This window comes from Quercus suber, unplaced genomic scaffold (genome assembly GCF_002906115.3).
Source record: "Quercus suber isolate HL8 unplaced genomic scaffold, Cork oak 2.0 scaffold_183, whole genome shotgun sequence".
NCBI lineage: Eukaryota > Viridiplantae > Streptophyta > Magnoliopsida > Fagales > Fagaceae > Quercus > Quercus suber.
Window position 1 is genome coordinate 38,773 of NW_027069641.1, and position 17,036 is coordinate 55,808.

At 33.7% G+C, this 17,036-nt stretch overlaps 2 long non-coding RNA genes across 2 annotated transcripts; one reads left to right on the top strand and one right to left on the bottom strand.

The window, feature by feature from the left end:
• Positions 1 to 4,538: 4,538 nt before the first annotated feature.
• Positions 4,539 to 6,755, top strand: LOC112006135 (uncharacterized). The gene is made up of 2 exons (XR_002882301.2): positions 4,539 to 5,109; positions 6,442 to 6,755. It is a non-coding gene; the product is annotated as an uncharacterized LOC112006135 (long non-coding RNA).
• Positions 6,756 to 7,098: 343 nt separating this feature from the next.
• LOC136069680 (uncharacterized) lies at positions 7,099 to 10,908 on the bottom strand. The gene is made up of 2 exons (XR_010630898.1): positions 10,605 to 10,908; positions 7,099 to 8,322 (listed from the first exon to the last, which is right to left on the bottom strand). It is a non-coding gene; the product is annotated as an uncharacterized LOC136069680 (long non-coding RNA).
• Positions 10,909 to 17,036: the final 6,128 nt, after the last annotated feature.

The window sequence follows — 17,036 nt, forward strand, 5'->3', positions numbered from 1 at the left end:
GCAAATAGTAATATGTTAACATCCACTTGATTTGTTAGCTATCTATTTTTTGCCCGCCACAATTAATTTTATATAAAAGTTAATTTTTTTTTTCTTTTAGACATGACAAAATTGGACTCAAATCTATTTATCCGCTTAAAGCCAAAAAAAGAATATGGATATGTGTCAAATATGAGTCAAATATGAGTTGACATGGATTTTTTCTTTGGGGGTTAGCAGCCCATTTTTTGTGAAGGATTAAAATTGTAATTCTTTTTTGACCTATTTTTTCATTTTTCACCAAAGTTATATTAAATTAATGTATTATAGATGAAGAAATTAACAAAATTAATTACTAACTTAATGTACAATTTTCAAGTATTCAATGCTGGATCTATAACTCCATTGAGTTGATTGAGGCACATTCGGTTGGGTTCAAGTTACACTTGGTGTAATTCTAAGCAACATTACACCATTTAATAACTTATTATTGAATTCATATTTTGAAAATTCAACTATTAAATTACATGTTCTATATATTCTTAATAAGCATGCCAAATTTCATGCCAATCAGATGTAATTTATCATTAGATCCATAAACTAATCTTTTATGCATTATTTCAAACTACAAAAACTTGAATTTAAATAATTAATTGATGACATGGCTATTAATCTTTGATCACCTTAAAATTTTGTAAACATAAAAAAATATACAAAGATAATGTAATTTAACGATAGAGGGTCAAGGAGGTTCCTTGGAGTGTCAAAGGTTTTGGTTTATGTGAATGAGAAGTGTTTGTTTTTAGACCCCTTAAACAACAACATAATTAACTTAGTTAATTAGCCAAGTGATTAACTTAGTCAAATTATGCAAATTTAGGTTATTACAATCAACCAATCATATCAAGCATATAGCAGTGGAAATATAAATAATACAAAGATATGATGACCCAGGAAACCACACCAGTAAAAAACCTGAGAAGGATTTAACCTAATTATCCTCAATGTAAACTTGAATCCACTATAGAAAGAATTGAAGTTTTACAATAAGACTTAGACCACTAACATCTTATTGCTACTCACCAGTAAAAACTTACTGACACGACCACATGCAAACTCCGATATCATGGCCCTTTTCTTTCTTGGATTCTCCAGCAAGTACAAGCACACCTACTTGTGTATCTTTAAGCTCGTATGGCAGCAATTGAATAATCATCAAGTTCTTGAATAAATCTCCTCCTTGATAATCCTAAGTTTATGTGAAGGAAAGCTTCTCTCAGATCTCACAAGAGATTCACAAAAACAGCAATATGAGCAACCTAAAATCTTGGCTAGGGTTTGCCTTATATACCTGGGGCAAAAACTTAAAGCCCTAAACGTTTTAGAATTTAAGGCTGAGTTGGAAATCTGCAGAAAAAACGCATCTGACTGATTTTCAATTGATCGAGCCTAAGCTTCGATCAATCGAGCCAGGCTGAGATGCACAGTAACTTCTACATCAGCTCGATTCCAACTTTACATAAAATAATCAACTTTGAGTAAGTCTAAACAAGACTAAACAACTTGTTTTGATCATGGTTTGCCAACAATACACATTAGAGTTCTAAATATATGAAATCCTAAGTTTTTAGAACCTAACAAGAAGTTCATGAAGCAAATCATTGTATAAAGACTTTGTAAGTTCTGAAAAATTGTAACCGCAACTTGATAGTAAATTTTGTCCTTGGACTAGTTTTTCCATTGAAGAGGTTATTCTTTGATTTTTCACTTCCTTACCAAATCTGTGTTAGATTATTTATTGCTTTGATTGATTTGATTTTTGAAAAACTATGATGGAATTATATATCTGGGTAGATTGTTTTACAATTGGTGTGATAGACCTTCAAATTCAATTATTCTGTACTATTAATCACATTGGGGCCTGAACATAAATTTTTAGTCTTCCTAATTTCTATACCAGCCCTTTGATATATAATTTTATATGACAATGTGTTTTCTGGGATGTTAGTACTCTTCAAGTCTCTAGAGTGAAGTCTATCCTAGAAAATTACCACACAAGCAGGTCAGAACAAGTTATGAGACTTCTTAACAAGACAAACTTCTTGTTTGTTTTTTGTTGCTTCTGTTTAAACTTAGGTTGTGCCATAGACACCATTAGATCTTCTCAATCCATTAAAGGCCATGAATACATAATATCCAATGGAGAGTACTTTCAGACTGGGATTCTTTAGCCTTGTAAATTATACCAATGGGCAACTTGGAATATCGTGTAATAATGTTTCTGTATTCAGTGTCATATGGGTAACTAACAGATATAAACCTCACATGGGTTCTTACTATATCCGACGATGTTTGCGTTTGGAGAGAAGAGGGTAGAGAGAGAAGGTTTGGGAATAGGAATTGGGGATGCAAAGGAAAGGAAAGGATTTTGGAGAGTGGAAGGGTACTCTACTCTGTGTGTGTGTGTTTGGAGAGTGGAAGTATTTTTTTGTATGGTACTTGATTTTACAAAATCAAGTACTGTCTAAATGTTTTATTTTTATTTTTTTAACAAATTTGATATTATTAGATGGAATTGAGAGACCAAATTGGACCAAATAGAACAAATTAGACCGAAATGGATTGATGTGAACTAATTTTTTTTCTTTAATTTTAATTTTAATTTTAAATTATTGGTTTAATGAGCCATCTCTCCTTGTGGATTTTCTTTTCTAGGTAGGGGTGTCAATTCGGGTTAGCGTGTCGGGTTCGTGTCGTGTCGAGGTAGGGGTATTCGACTAAATGGTTCAACCCTAACTCAACCCATTTAATAATCGTGTCATGATCTTTCAACCCTAACCCGACCTGTTAATAACGCGGGTTAACCTGACCCAACCCATTTGACACGCTTAATAAACGAGTTGTGTTGGGTTGACACGAATGTAACACAACTCATTTCAACCTGTATAATATTAAATATAATATCTATCTAGAAATAATTATTTTTACATCCCAAAAAGCAGTGCATACACTTCAAGTTTTAACCCACATTCAAAATAATATAATTCAACAAAAATATAACATTCATCTAGAAATAAGTTCTTTACACTCCAAAATAAGTGCAAACAATTCAACTCAAATTCAAAATAACAAATTTTCACAAAATAAAATAACACATTTCAACAAAAATATAATATTCTTGGAACTCGCCAAAAGCTAAGTATCAATATTGAAAGAATTTGAGCAAATAGTAGATTAATCCTGACTATGACCACGATTATCATTCATAGATTCTTTGTTGATATCCAAATTCATAACATCTTCCACAAGCTCATCCAATTTCATTTGTGTAAGTTCTATGCCACCAAAAAAAAAAAAGTATTAGTAGTTCTAAGGTCTGTAAAGTTTTAATTTCCAATTATATCCCTTGTAAATTTTTGTAATTACTTACTTTTCTTTTTAAATTTAAAATATGTGTTGGATATAAAAGGTATTTGACAAATCTAAAATAAAATAAATATTTATTTGTTATATGAGTTAAACGGGTTGTGTTAAGTGGGTCATTTCGGATTGACACAAATAAATTGACGTGTCAAATGTGTTTATTGTGGGTTACGCAGGTTGACCCATTTATGACCCATTTCTTATCGTGTCACTTTTGGGTCGACTCGTTTATGACCCAAACCCATTAGGGCCCAACCCTAACTCGAAAAAACCCGTGTCGGGTTTGTGTCGTGTTCGCGAGTTGGGTTGAACATTGACACCCCTATTTCTAGGTACACTATTTTTTGGGGAATATTATTATTATCTATATATATATATATATATAACCGAAGCCTCTGAAGCTCTCACAATTTTCCACATCATCATTGTGGGGGGAGAAAAACCCAACCCAACTTATTGGGCCCAAGGCCCTGAATGAGGAACACTCTTCGTCCGAGGAGGTGTGACCTTCAGTCAGAGGCCCATGTCAAAGGGGAATGCCTTGAGACGAGCACGTGTGCCATCCGAGGAGGTAATCATGTGCCCGAGTAGTCCAACATCCTCGGATCCGAAGAGGTTTGACCCAACACGAGCTTGGGAGGTTCAAATGATCTGTTTGACAAGTGTCTAGAGGGAGAGGAACCTCGGACACACATGAAGGTAACGAGAACAGAGAAATATCAAGGAGGCATACTTCAACCACCACATTTAATGCACTGCACCTACCTTCCTGGCCGCATTTATGTGGATAAGACCCCTGAACGGAGTTTTCTCAACTACCGTAAATTAAAAAAAAATCTAAAACAACATTGTTTTGGTAAGTTAACACAGTATTTAACAAAAAATTAACGGATGACTGAATTGACTATACTTGAAATTTATAGGACTGAAATGACAAAACTTAAACTTAAAATACTGAAATGACAAAATGTAAAATTTAGAGAATCAGTTTTACATTTTTACCCAATCTTTTTTCTTCTTTTTATCAAATCATGATTAGGTGGGTCTCCCACATGACTTCCTATAGCAGTAGAATCTGCTTTTTGTGCACAGCCTAGTGTCTTCTTTTATCAGGGATGGCATAATGATATATGGGATTCACATCCAGTGCAATAGCTAGGGTATTGCACGGTGTGCAATACCTCTAATCTCAGCCATCCATTTAATCTATTGGCTTAAATCATTGACACCTCAGCAAATAACAAAAATACTACTTTACCCTTAAAAAATTTCAGCCCGCCCGCTGTTTTGGTAAGTCTGAGTAAACCCAGCCAAAAATCAAAAAATTCTCTCTCTCTCTCTCTCTCCTCTCCGTTTGAGGTTGCTCTCTGCCTCTCCTTCAATCCATTGTGACAGCAGCCCGGTACCAGTCCACACAAGACCAAGCCTCTCTCTTTGCCATCACTGTTGCTTCGATGAACCAATTCTCTGAACCTCCATAGCTTCGAGAACCCAGTAGAGTTACTCTTCTTCCAAAGCTCCGGCGAAGCTTCAAGCTCGTCCAATTCCGACGCCAACAAAGAAGACCCATCTCGCTCTTCAACAAAAGAACTTCCTTCCTCTTTCTCGTGTGTAAAGCTGTCCCAAGTCCCAACTCTCATGGAGTGAAGATATCTATGAAGCAACGAAGCCACTTTCCCCAAAATCCCCTTTGTCCTCCTCTTTCTGGTACCCCTTTTCCCTCTTTCACTTCCTATATATTTGTGTGCGTGTTTGTTATGTATAAGATTTTTTTGTGCGTGAGTTATTGAGTGAGTGAAATTTGTGTTCTTGAGAGTGCTTAAATTAGTGTAAACACATGAAGTAGTTGAGTGCAGATCTTAAAATCTGGGTATGTAAAGGGTAAGTTCTACTCTTTTTTTTTTCCTTCCTTTGCTATGATCTTTGTTATTGCCTTGCTTCTTTATTGTTGCTGTTGCTGTGGCCTTTGAGTCCTTTGTTATTGTTGCTCAGGGTGTTTGTTGAAATGCTTCATAGAGGGGTCAAGATAGTTGGAGCTATTGAAACCAAGCTCTGGAAATTGTGATTTTTATTTCCAATCGGTCTTTTGGCTAATCCGTTGGATTTTAAAAAAGGTGCTGAATTTTAATCTAAAATAGTCCATAAATTGCAGTTGTTATTTTTAAGGAATAATCATACATGCAATAGAGAACTCTCACAAATGGGCCTTTTATGTTTGATTCCTTGTTTAATTTTTATGCGCCTTCAAGATCTTCTTGACTTTCTCTTGTCTCAGGCTTAATGTTCTTTTATTCTTTACTAAAATCGTATATATATATATATATAATGACAACCAGCTTTGTGTGTGCGTGTGTTTGTTTTTTTAAATAATTTTTTTTAAGGTAATTGATGAGTGCAGAAGAACTTATCAGAACTAGAATCAATTGCGCTAGAAGAGACAATGAAACTGCAGGCTCTAAAACATCTTTGTGGTGAAAATATTGTTCTTAGCTTGATCATATTTTGTGTGTTGTGGAACTGTGGTCCAAAAATGACTGCTGTGTTTTCATTCTGGAACCTTTAAGGAATTTCCATAAAGATTAGATGCCATTCTGGATCAGAAAAGTTCTATTATAAGGAGGAATAAATTGTGTTTTGGGAAGCCATGGTACTGTCTATTGTCATCCTGTAATCGCCATTCATTTTCATTATTAATCCCTTGAATTCCCCCCCTTTGTCTATTGGATTTGACATTTAGGAAATGTTGATACCAAATCTATGATCCCCCCCCCCCCCAACCTTTTTTTTTTCTCTTTTCTTGATTTATTTGCCTAAGATCATACATTTCTTACTCCTTTTAGCTTCTTTTACTGAAATAGACCTATGATTCTTAGCTTGATACTAATTTCTCAGTTTGAAATTTGTCACAATGAATCAGTTTTTTCTCATCCCTACGTTCCTATTGTGGTTTGAGTTGTGAAATGCACTGATGGTGTTTGTGAAAATATTTGTTAGAAACTTTGAAGTGATGTTAAGATATTTTATTTGTATGTTGTGCAGTCTTGAGGGAGATTCGTCATATTGAGAAATGTGCCAAGCTATTCTTCAAAATTGGTTAAATCATTCAGGAGAGATTCATCTTGTGTAATGGAAAAATCAAAACAAATTGAAGTTTTGAATGGACTTGTCTCGGCCATGGCATCATTCAGGAGATGCATCTCTTGCCTTCCATTGTTGCCATTATATAATTGAATTGCTGTGCAAATTGTATTTTCATGTAGTAACTGATTTTTTGTGTTGATGAATAGATGAAATGTAAACAAATTTGTTTTGCAAATAGCATTTTGTGATGGAGCTCTATTATTAGCTTTTTAGCTCTTATTGCGTTCCAATTTTTTATCTAGTCTAATTATAGTCATTCTTGCTGGAAAGACCAACAGTTCTTTGTGTTTGAATATGCTTGGAACAAGTACTAAAAATTGGAGGATGACTTAAAAACACAAATTATATAAACTATTCACAGCCTCATTCTGGCTCTTCACCAAAAAGCCAATCTATAAGATAGAATTTCTTGGAAATACTATTAGTGCTCTTTTCTGTCAAATTACAACTTCATGCTCAATATATTCTCTTGAAAACAAGAGTCTTCAAGAATGTTTGGCATATTTTAAAATCAATGGATCCAAGATAGAAGTAAACCACCAAAAAAGAAGAAGATTTTGATCCAAAAAATGAACTAAATTGTATTAAATTATATTCTTTAATTACAAGGCCATAATAACATGATACAATAGACAATTTTTTTTTCTACCATCATATTACCTAATTCCCATGTAATAACCAAAAAATAAAAAAAAGTCTTGCATGCTTCAAGATCAAATGCTTCAACAATCTTATGTGCCTACTCAATTGTAAATAAAAAATTGTGTCATGACCCTACTCAATTGTAAATAAAAAATCATATGCACTCATTTAGTTCCACACTTGGGGTGTCTCTTTCTTCTTGTTGTACATTCCTCTGCACTGGTTTTTCTGCACTGGGTAGTTGCTGGATTTCTGCATTGGATGGCTGTTGCCTGCAGCGTGTGGGCTGCTGCTTTCTTATTCTGCATTGATTTCCCTCTCGGCACTGGGTTTAGTTGGCTGCAATGGTTTTTGTTTTGTTGTAGTTAGCTCGAGCTGCATTTACTGTTTTGTTTCCCCTGACTGACCCCCAGGGTCTATACTTCTTTGTATACAAACTATATCAATAATATATCTATCTTTACCTCAAAATAAAAAGATAATGGAAATGCTACATAGAAGAGTGAAAGTAAATGAAACTAATAAGGGCAACATCCTTCAAAAGGCATGCACGCCAGAAACACATAAGAGATACTAAAGCTTAAACCACAACTCACATACAATATAGCATATGAACTACAAGAATCTCTGATTTATAATCCCCTAAAACCAGATATCAAATATTGATTTACCACAAAGTCTTCCCACATTGATGCATAACTACATTTTTTTTTTTTTTTTGGATAAACAAATGCATGACTACAATAGCAATTAGTTGTGACTGTAATCAGTTAAACTTCAAGGTTCTAAGTATAATTCGTCGACCATCAACTATTATAAATATAGAAGAATGAATGTTTTTCATTAATAATAAATTCTGAAAATTTGTGTACCAATATTGTGCTTATCATATATAAGAATTACAACAAACCAATATATGATCTAAAAAAAATTATCAAAATTTTCTATCCCTATGAAAATAAATTTTTATCACTAAATTCTGACTGCAAGAAAGCCAGAAGCACTTGTTAAAGCACTTATTAAAGCACTTGTTAAAGCCAGAAGCAAGATGTTGCTCAAGCAATCTCCGTGCATGCTTGTTAAAGGAACCTACTACTTCAGACATTTCCTTGAGAAGAGAAGGAATTCCATCGCATACTACAAATATCCATAGAAAAATAGGAATTAGGAATCCTTAAGTTGTTTAGTCTCATTTGTTGCTCTTAAGATGTTGAAATCTAAATCAGTATTTATCTACCAAAATTATACAAAGTTGTAGTTCGGTCCTTTCAGTAAAAACATTGAGCCAAGTTTTATTTCAAGTGATTAATAACGAAAATGAATGGCGATTACAGGATGACAATAGACAAAGTACCATGGCTTCCCAAAACACAATTTATTCCCCCTTATAACAGAACTTTTCTGATCCAGAATGGCGCCTAATCTTTATGGAAATTCTTTAAAGGTTCCAGAATGAAAACACAGCAGTCATTTTTGGACCACAGGTCCACAACACACAAAATATGATCAAGCTAAGAACAAAATTTTCACCACAAAGATGTTTTATAGCCTGCAGTTTCATTGTCTCTTCTAGCGCAATTGATTCTAGTTCTGATAAGTTCTTCTGCACTCATCAATTACCTTAAAAAAAATTATTTAAAAAAACAAACACACGCACACACAAAGCTGGCTGTCATTATATATATATATATATATATAGGATTTTAGTAAAGAAGAAAAGAACATTAAGCCTGAGACGAGAAAGTCAAGAAGATCTTGAAGGCGCATAAAAATTAAACAAGGAATCAAACATAAAAGGCCCATATGTGAGAGTTCTCTATTGCATGTATGATTATTCCTTAAGAATAACAACTGCAATTTATGGACAATATTTCAGATTAAAATTCATCACCTTTTTTAAAATCCAACGGATTAGCCAAAAGACAGATTGGAAATAAAAATCAGAATTTCCAGAGCTTGGTTTCAATAGCTCCAACTATCTTGACCCCTCTATGAAGCATTTCAACTAACACCCACAGCAACAATAACAGAGGACTCAAAGGCCACAGCAACAGCAACAATAAAGAAGCAAGGCTGTTAGGTTCTAAAGATTTAGGAATTTATGTATTTAGAACTCTAATTTGTATTGTTGGCAAACCATGATCAAAACAGATTGTTTAGTCTTGTTTAGGCTTGCTCAAAGTATGTTTATTTGTAAAACTGGAATCGAGTGAGTGCAGATTTATTGGACTAAATCTGTAAGGCTCGATTGATCGAAAATTAGACTCGATCGATCGAACCACGTACAGATTTATTTTTCTGCAGAGTTCCAGTTCAGCCCAAACTCTATTTAAACGTCTTGGGGTTCAAGTAAAACACTTCTATATATAAGGAAAACCCTAGAACGTTTTTGGGACTTCTGTGAGAGAGATTAGAGTGCCTCTTGTGCCTCCTTTTATTTTTAGGGTTTTGTACCCAAACCTCTCTAAGTCTTTGTTGCTCATATTTGCTGTTTATGTGAATCTCTTGTGAGATCTTAGAGGAGCTTTCCTTCACATAAACTTAGGGTTTTTAAGGTAGAGATAATTTCTACATCTTGATGATCAACAAGGTTGCTGCCATTGAAGATTAAAAGAAAAGCAAGCGGGGAGCTTGTAGCTGATTGAAGAATTCAAGAAAGAAGTAGTCCGTGGATTCGGAGCCTGCGCGTGGTCGTGTCAGGAAGTTCTACTGGTGGGTAGCATTAGGAAGTCGAGCGGGGAGCTTGTAGTCCTTTTGTATGAACTTCAATTCTTTCATAGTGAATTCAGGTTAGCCTTGAGGATCGGTGGGTCAAATCCTCCCCAGGTTTTTACCGTGTGGTTTCCTGGGTGATCATATCTTGTGTTATTTATTTTCCGCTGCTTTATATTCTTGATATGATTGTTTGGATTGTTTTAACCTAGAATTGCTTAATTTGACTAAGTAACAACTTGGCTAATTAATCTAGGCTACGCAATCTGTGTGTTTAAGGGGTCTAAATTTCCCAACAAAGGCAATAACAAAGATCATAGCAAAGGAAGGAAAAAAAAGAGTAGAACTTATCCTTTACATACCCAGATTTTAAGATCTGCACTCAACTACTCCATGTGTTTACACTAATTTAAGCACTCTCAAGAACACAAATTTCACTCACTTAACAACTCACGCACAAAATGACATGAATTTACACAATAAAACAGACTCATACCAAAACCCCCATTTTTCAAACCCAAACAAAATCATACAGCTCTAGTCATCAAAATAATTAAAACTGGAACAAAAACAAAAATAAAAGAGAAAATAAATTTGAGAGGGAAAGAGGGAAACCCGGTAGCCACCAGTGGTGGTGACACCGGTAATAAGCACCGCCAACGGCAGTGGTGGGGGTGCAATGAGAAGAGAGAGAGCTTCGAGAAAACCTTGAAAGAGGAGAAGACTAGACCGGGAAGCATCACCGGTAATGGTGGTGGTGTGGGATGAGTTGAGGCCCATTGAGATTCGGCCATGGATTTACAGTCTCCAAGTGAGTTTTTTTCTGAAATTCAAATTTGGGAAAGCTGAATTGCTGAAGTGAAAAGAGAAAAAGAGATAGGAGAGAAATTGAAGCACGTGGATTGCCAGCGTGGAGATTTACGTGTCAATTTTCTGAGCATTAGATTTAATCCATGGCTGATATTAAAGCTATTGCACCTCGTGCAATACCCTAGCTATTGCACGGGATGTGAATCCTGATATATGTACTATAATTTACTATTTCCTTATGGCAGTACGATGAATTTGTGTGATTTCTATTTCATTTTGCTATAGAATCTTTTTTCTTCACTTTTTCAGATCATTATTAGGTGGGTCTCCCACATGACTTCCTATAGCAGGAGAATCTGCGTTTTGTGCACAGCTTAGTGTCTTCTTTTGGCAGGGATGGCATAGTGATATATGTACTATATTAGCAGTGAAAATTTTTGAAAGTAACAGTGAAAATTTTTGAAAGTACAGGGCGATATCCTCCTCTCCCCCCCGCCGCGCCGCCGCGCCAGTGATTATAGTACTTGTTTTCACTTTATTACCTTCTAAATATTGAAGAATTCATGAAACTAGGAAACTATATGCACAATGCTACAATCGCTAGAAAAAGAAATGCTGCTCTTAATGCTTTGCCATACTGAAAGTCAATTATCCTGGATCAAGTGTAGGTTGGTCCAAAAGGTAAGCCGAGCAAATGTAAATTGGTCTCTCTAAAGTTTTTCAACTTTTCTGATCAAAAAAAAAAAATTCCACTTCTGAGGTTTTAATGTTTGGCCAACTAATGGCCTGTTTGGATGTTTCAAAAAGGAGGGGGAGTAGAGTAGAGGGAGGGAAAGTAATCTAATTACCTTGTTTGGAAGTTTTTTAAGGAATGAGGGGGAGGGGTTTGGAGGGGTTTCAACTCCCTCTAGCCCCCCATTTTTAATTCCCCCAAATTGGAGAGATTTGAAGGGAGAGTAGAATACATAAACTATTGACCAAGTAAATTACCTAATTTACCCTTATTATATTAACAAAATTACACAAGGGGAAGGGCTAATTACTCCCTTCCCCCTTACTAATTTTAAAAACATCCAAACAAGGTGGAGGGGAATCATTTTCCTCTACTCTCCTCCCCACTACTCCCCTCTACTCTCCTCCCTCTCTAAACTTCCAAACAAGCCATAAAGTTCATAATAACTCTTGTTGAAGCATCCAGTGAACTAGGTGATGATGAAGTCTCGGGTAGCAGAAACAGAGCATGTCAAGAATTACAGAAAGATGAAAACGACACTGCTTTGATCAAAAGGAAAAGAACTAGATTGAAGAAACAGAGCCCTTAGATTAAATGTACAGCTGTCAAGTTTTAGGTTTGCTTTGATGTAAAGCTAATATGTGTTGATCTGTGTTTTGTTAGCTTTGCTAGTTAGTTTTTCTTCTCTCTTTCGCTGCTGCGTGTATATAAAGAAGAGTAGGGCTTGTAAATCATTTAAGAGCTTCTAGATATTTCTGTGATCAATAAAATCTTTTTTCCTATTTAGAATTGCTCTCAATTTTACAACTCTTAAATTCTTTCCACATTTGGGCTGTAAATTTCTGGTTCAAGTTAGGTTCTGTACATAGATAATATTCACCATGAAAAATAGAATTGAATTTAGGTCAACAACCACATTGAGTGCATGACATTGATGAAAACTTGGCCACCAGCCTCAAAACTCGCGAGAGCGAGTATTGGCTATTCAAATGGCCGTACGTAGCAGTATAGTTTTTTTGGCACCCCTAAATTGTTAATGGATGCACGAATACCACATTTACTACATAGTTTGGCGTGGGGTACACAGCAGTTGAGCAAAAATCATAACGAGCTTATGTACCTATGTAATTATAAAGTAATGATTATTAAAAAGATGATTGTATAATTTTAACTAAAATTGTATTTTTATAACACAATTTCAAATGGAGTGTGTATATAAAGTGTGCAATAACGGGTTTATAACAAGATTTTCTCATAATTATATATAGCTACAGGCAACATTTTCTCAATGTTTGCCTAACCAAAACAATAAGAATATGGCTTTTTTTGTATTAAATATTATTTACTTAGGTTTAATTTAGAAGCACGCAAAAGAAGAGGGGGACATTAATACACCATCATTAATCATTAATTATAACTAGTTGCTAACCCGTGCGATATACGGGAAACCTATTGACTATGAAAATAAAATCAAACAATGAAAGAAGAATTTAAATTATCATTTATGCAATGTTATTGACAGTGCCAAACAGCCTTACAAATAAACTTATAGATCATAAAAATATCATTATAAATTAATATGGTATTGATAACACACTTGAACTTTAATATGTTTAATATAGAACTCTTGATCTAACTTCAAAATAAATTCTACAAAATAGGAATATATATATATATATATATTAAATCAAGTTAAGAAAATAGAAAAACTATTAAATTCATGAAAGCAATCTTAGAAGAAAGTGAACAAATAACAATGCTATTTCCATTCAATGACACATATTGAGAGTATATAGGAACAATAAAGATACAACTCAAACTTGTGAGCTACTATGAGTAAAAAAAAAAAAAAAAAAATTTTTTTTTTTTTTTTTTTTTTTTTTAAATTTTTTATATTCTTTTTCAATTCACCGATCTATGAAGGTTTTGGGGTTAAGGAGAAAAATCAACAAATAGTCAAAGGTTTCGATTATATTGTACAGTCACACTATTTCCACCAAAGTTTTAAATTCCGTTTTAGAGGTTGTTCCGAATTAGCTACTAGAACAAAATATTTTGGTATCGGTGTGTATCGGTGCACCATTTTAGGATTACGCACCAGGTATATATATATATATATAATAAAATTACTATTATTTATTATTATTAAGCTAAAGTTTTTAAATTGATTTCTTCCAAAAAAAAAAGTTTAAAAAATGATTATATATAAAATTCTAATGAAGGAATGCTTAAAATTAAATATGCTATTATTGTAAATAAGCAAGCATAAAAGGGTATTTGTAAAACATGCAACTTTCCTGGAAACTTTTCAAAAATTCATCATTCCCAAGCACGTGACTCACTGCTCCATATCTCCTCAGCCAATACCCTTCTTCCTTTCTTATTTTTACTTTTTCATTATCACAGAACCTTTTCAAACTCTCTCCTCATCTTTTTTCACCTTCCTTTAATTTAGAGTCTTTGGCCAGAACTCTAACCTTCTCGCCAAATCACAATAGTGTTGAGTACCTCATAACAATCAGACCTACTCATTCCCCATGATCAACTGAGATTAAATACACGAAATTGAGCAAATCAGCAAATAAGACCATCTTTTTATTTTGGCTCAGAAAGAGTATTTCAGCCAAAATGCAGAAATTTCAGATTTTTTTTCCCTTTTAGAAGATGTGGGTGGTTTTGGTTTGTATTGGGCTTGTGGTATAAAGGGAGATGGGAATGAAAGGAAGTAGAAAGGTCGATCGGGACGAATGAGTGGTGGGGGAACGGCAGAGAGCTATATTGGGTTTGGCTGTGAATCTGCATTTTTGAGGAAAGAGAAAGCTATATTGGGTTTGGCTGGTAGAGCATCGTGAAAGAGAAAGGCAGAGCATTGGGTTTTAGAAAAGTTTTATTACATTTTTTTTATTTTTGTTTTTAAATTGTGCTGATGAGGAAAATTGTGGGAGTTTCAGACGCTTTGGTTATATATATATATATATATTTAGAGAGAGAGAGAGAGAGAGAGAGAGAGAGAGAGAGAGAGAGAGAGAGAGAGAGAGAGATAGATTATAAGAATAAGATGATTATGTTTAGTTGTAAAGAAGACGTAGGAAAGAAAATGAAAATTCACAAAAGTGTTTTATGAAACAATCTAAACCTACATAATTGTGTAAGTACTAGGGACGTAGCCAAAAATTTTTATTTGGAGACCAACTTATGATAAATTTATTAGCTTATATAAACTTCCATAAACATGCACAAACACAAATATCTATACACATTATAACTTAGTATCCTCCATAGCAAATCCTTAAAGTTCTCATTTTTAATATAAGTTACCAAATTATCAACCAAAGTGAGTAAAAATTTTCATTTGAACTAATGAAATGTTTAAAAATATGAATGATTTAAAACTTTAAAAGATACAAAAACACATTTTACAATAAAAACAATGAATGTGAGAATGAAAAAAAAATTCTCTATAACGCTAGACCAATTGGATAATTTTTTAAGAGTATTATTGAACTAGCTCAAATATTGGGGGGCTATAACCCTCCACTCATACATGTAGCTCCGCTCTTACCTTTATTTTTTTTACTTCATTTCATCATCTTATAGGAAACCAAATTTCACAAAAAGAGAAAAAAAAAAGAGTAAATAAATTATAATAGACGGGAAAAATCTCAACATACAAAACAGAAGATGGAGAAAAACATATAAAAGTTATTAAAAAAAAAAAAAAAAGCAAAGGCCTAATTAAGGTAGCGTAGACAAGTAGGTGCTCCATGAAGAACAAGAAAAGGAAGGCATGCTACGCTCTCCTCAGTTCCCTCTATTATTCTTGCTGTTTTCTTCTTTGAGGAAATCAAGCAGCACAGTGCTCTTGCATTTCGGGCATTTTGGATCCACCTCGGATAACATGACGTACATGAGGCAACGAGGACACCCTACGAGCAACATTGATGTGGAATCTGGGCTGCTCGGGCACTGCAATGTCTCTTCAGGCTCTGATGAAACGCATGAGCCCTCAATTGACATGTCTGAAGAAAAAGAAGTCGAAACCCTTGGCGACTCATCTGGTGAGTTTGCCCTTGGCGGTGACAAGTTCAGCCTCAAAGCCAGCTCTGGACTATTCGGTCTTCGGCTCATGTTTGTATTTGCCAAAACACCTTTCGCTCCGTCTCCTTCTGCACAATATTTTACCTGAGGCGATGATTTTGTCAAGTAAATCAGCGAAAGTGGAAGTAACGCCTAAAAAAGATTAGCAAATAGATAAACTAATGGATTATAGTAACTAAGTATACCTTGTATAAGGTCAAGGATTATTGTCTTCAAAATGGAAAGTAACGTGGTAATTAAGTGAAATTTGATGAGTGGATAGAGCAGGAGAGATTGAGAATGCAGGACAACAGGACAATCAAAGGTTGGTGTTCATGTTGATGTTGGACCTCTAAGACCATTATATACTAAATTTGAGAGAGAGAGAGAGAGAGAGAGAGAGATCTTCAATAGGAAATTAATTATTGGCAGGAACGGAGGGTGAGGAAAATTTAGAGAGAGAAAGAGAAAGAGGTTTGGATTGGATTGGATTGAGTTTGAGTTTGAGTTAAAGAGAAGAAATGATGGGTAGGCAGTATGAGATAGTGATTGTAAATGTATTAATTGAGAGGGACGAAGAGTTTCATGTTTGTAGGTAGAAAGAAAGTTTTAGTGAAGTTTATTGTTTAATTAGTCTTCATTCATGATTGAATTTAGGTTAGTTGTTGATTTGTAGATATATGCTTTATTGAAAGAAGAAAAATGAAAAAAAAAAAAAATTTGACTACCTTTGGGCTATATATTTGTTTAATTTAAAATACTACAAATAAAATTTTAATTTCTGCAAAATAGATTTTGATAGAATATATTTTTACTGAAAAATTACTATATCGGATGTTATTATTTTGATTATGATATAGGAGAAAATGTTTTTACCATGACATAATAATATACTTTATTAAAATATTTTCTCTTATTATATATGAATAGAAAATAAAACGTAAAACCTAGCTAAAATTTTATTTATGTATTTTTGAGATAGGTACGTAGATATTGGGGAAGGGAGGGGAGGGCTTATTAATTTTTTGTTGTTGAAGTTTATGGTCCAGCCTTCACAAAATCAATTACATCATCATTTGTTATATCAAGTTGAACATTGACTTTTATAATATGACTAATTAATAATTAGCTAGTGGAATGGAAAATAGTGACCACATTTGCTCTAAATATCAATCTTGTGATTAAGGAGTTCTATCTACTGTCATGTCGGACTATTGATATTTGCTAATCGATTATTTTCAGAAATTTTTATTACCAATTTTATGGTAAATATAAAAAGTTATTAAAAAATAAATTGTTTGTTAATTTTTTTATAAAAATATTTCATAAACTAATATTTTTAGGACAATCATTAACTTTCCCTTATATATATATATATATATATATAAATTAGTATATGCATGTGTGCGCGCAATTTTGCACCTAGATAATTACATTTTTTTTTTAACTTCTTTGAATTCTTCACATCAAAAAAAAAAAAAAAAAAAAAAAAAAAAAAAAAAAAAAGAAAAAAAAAAAA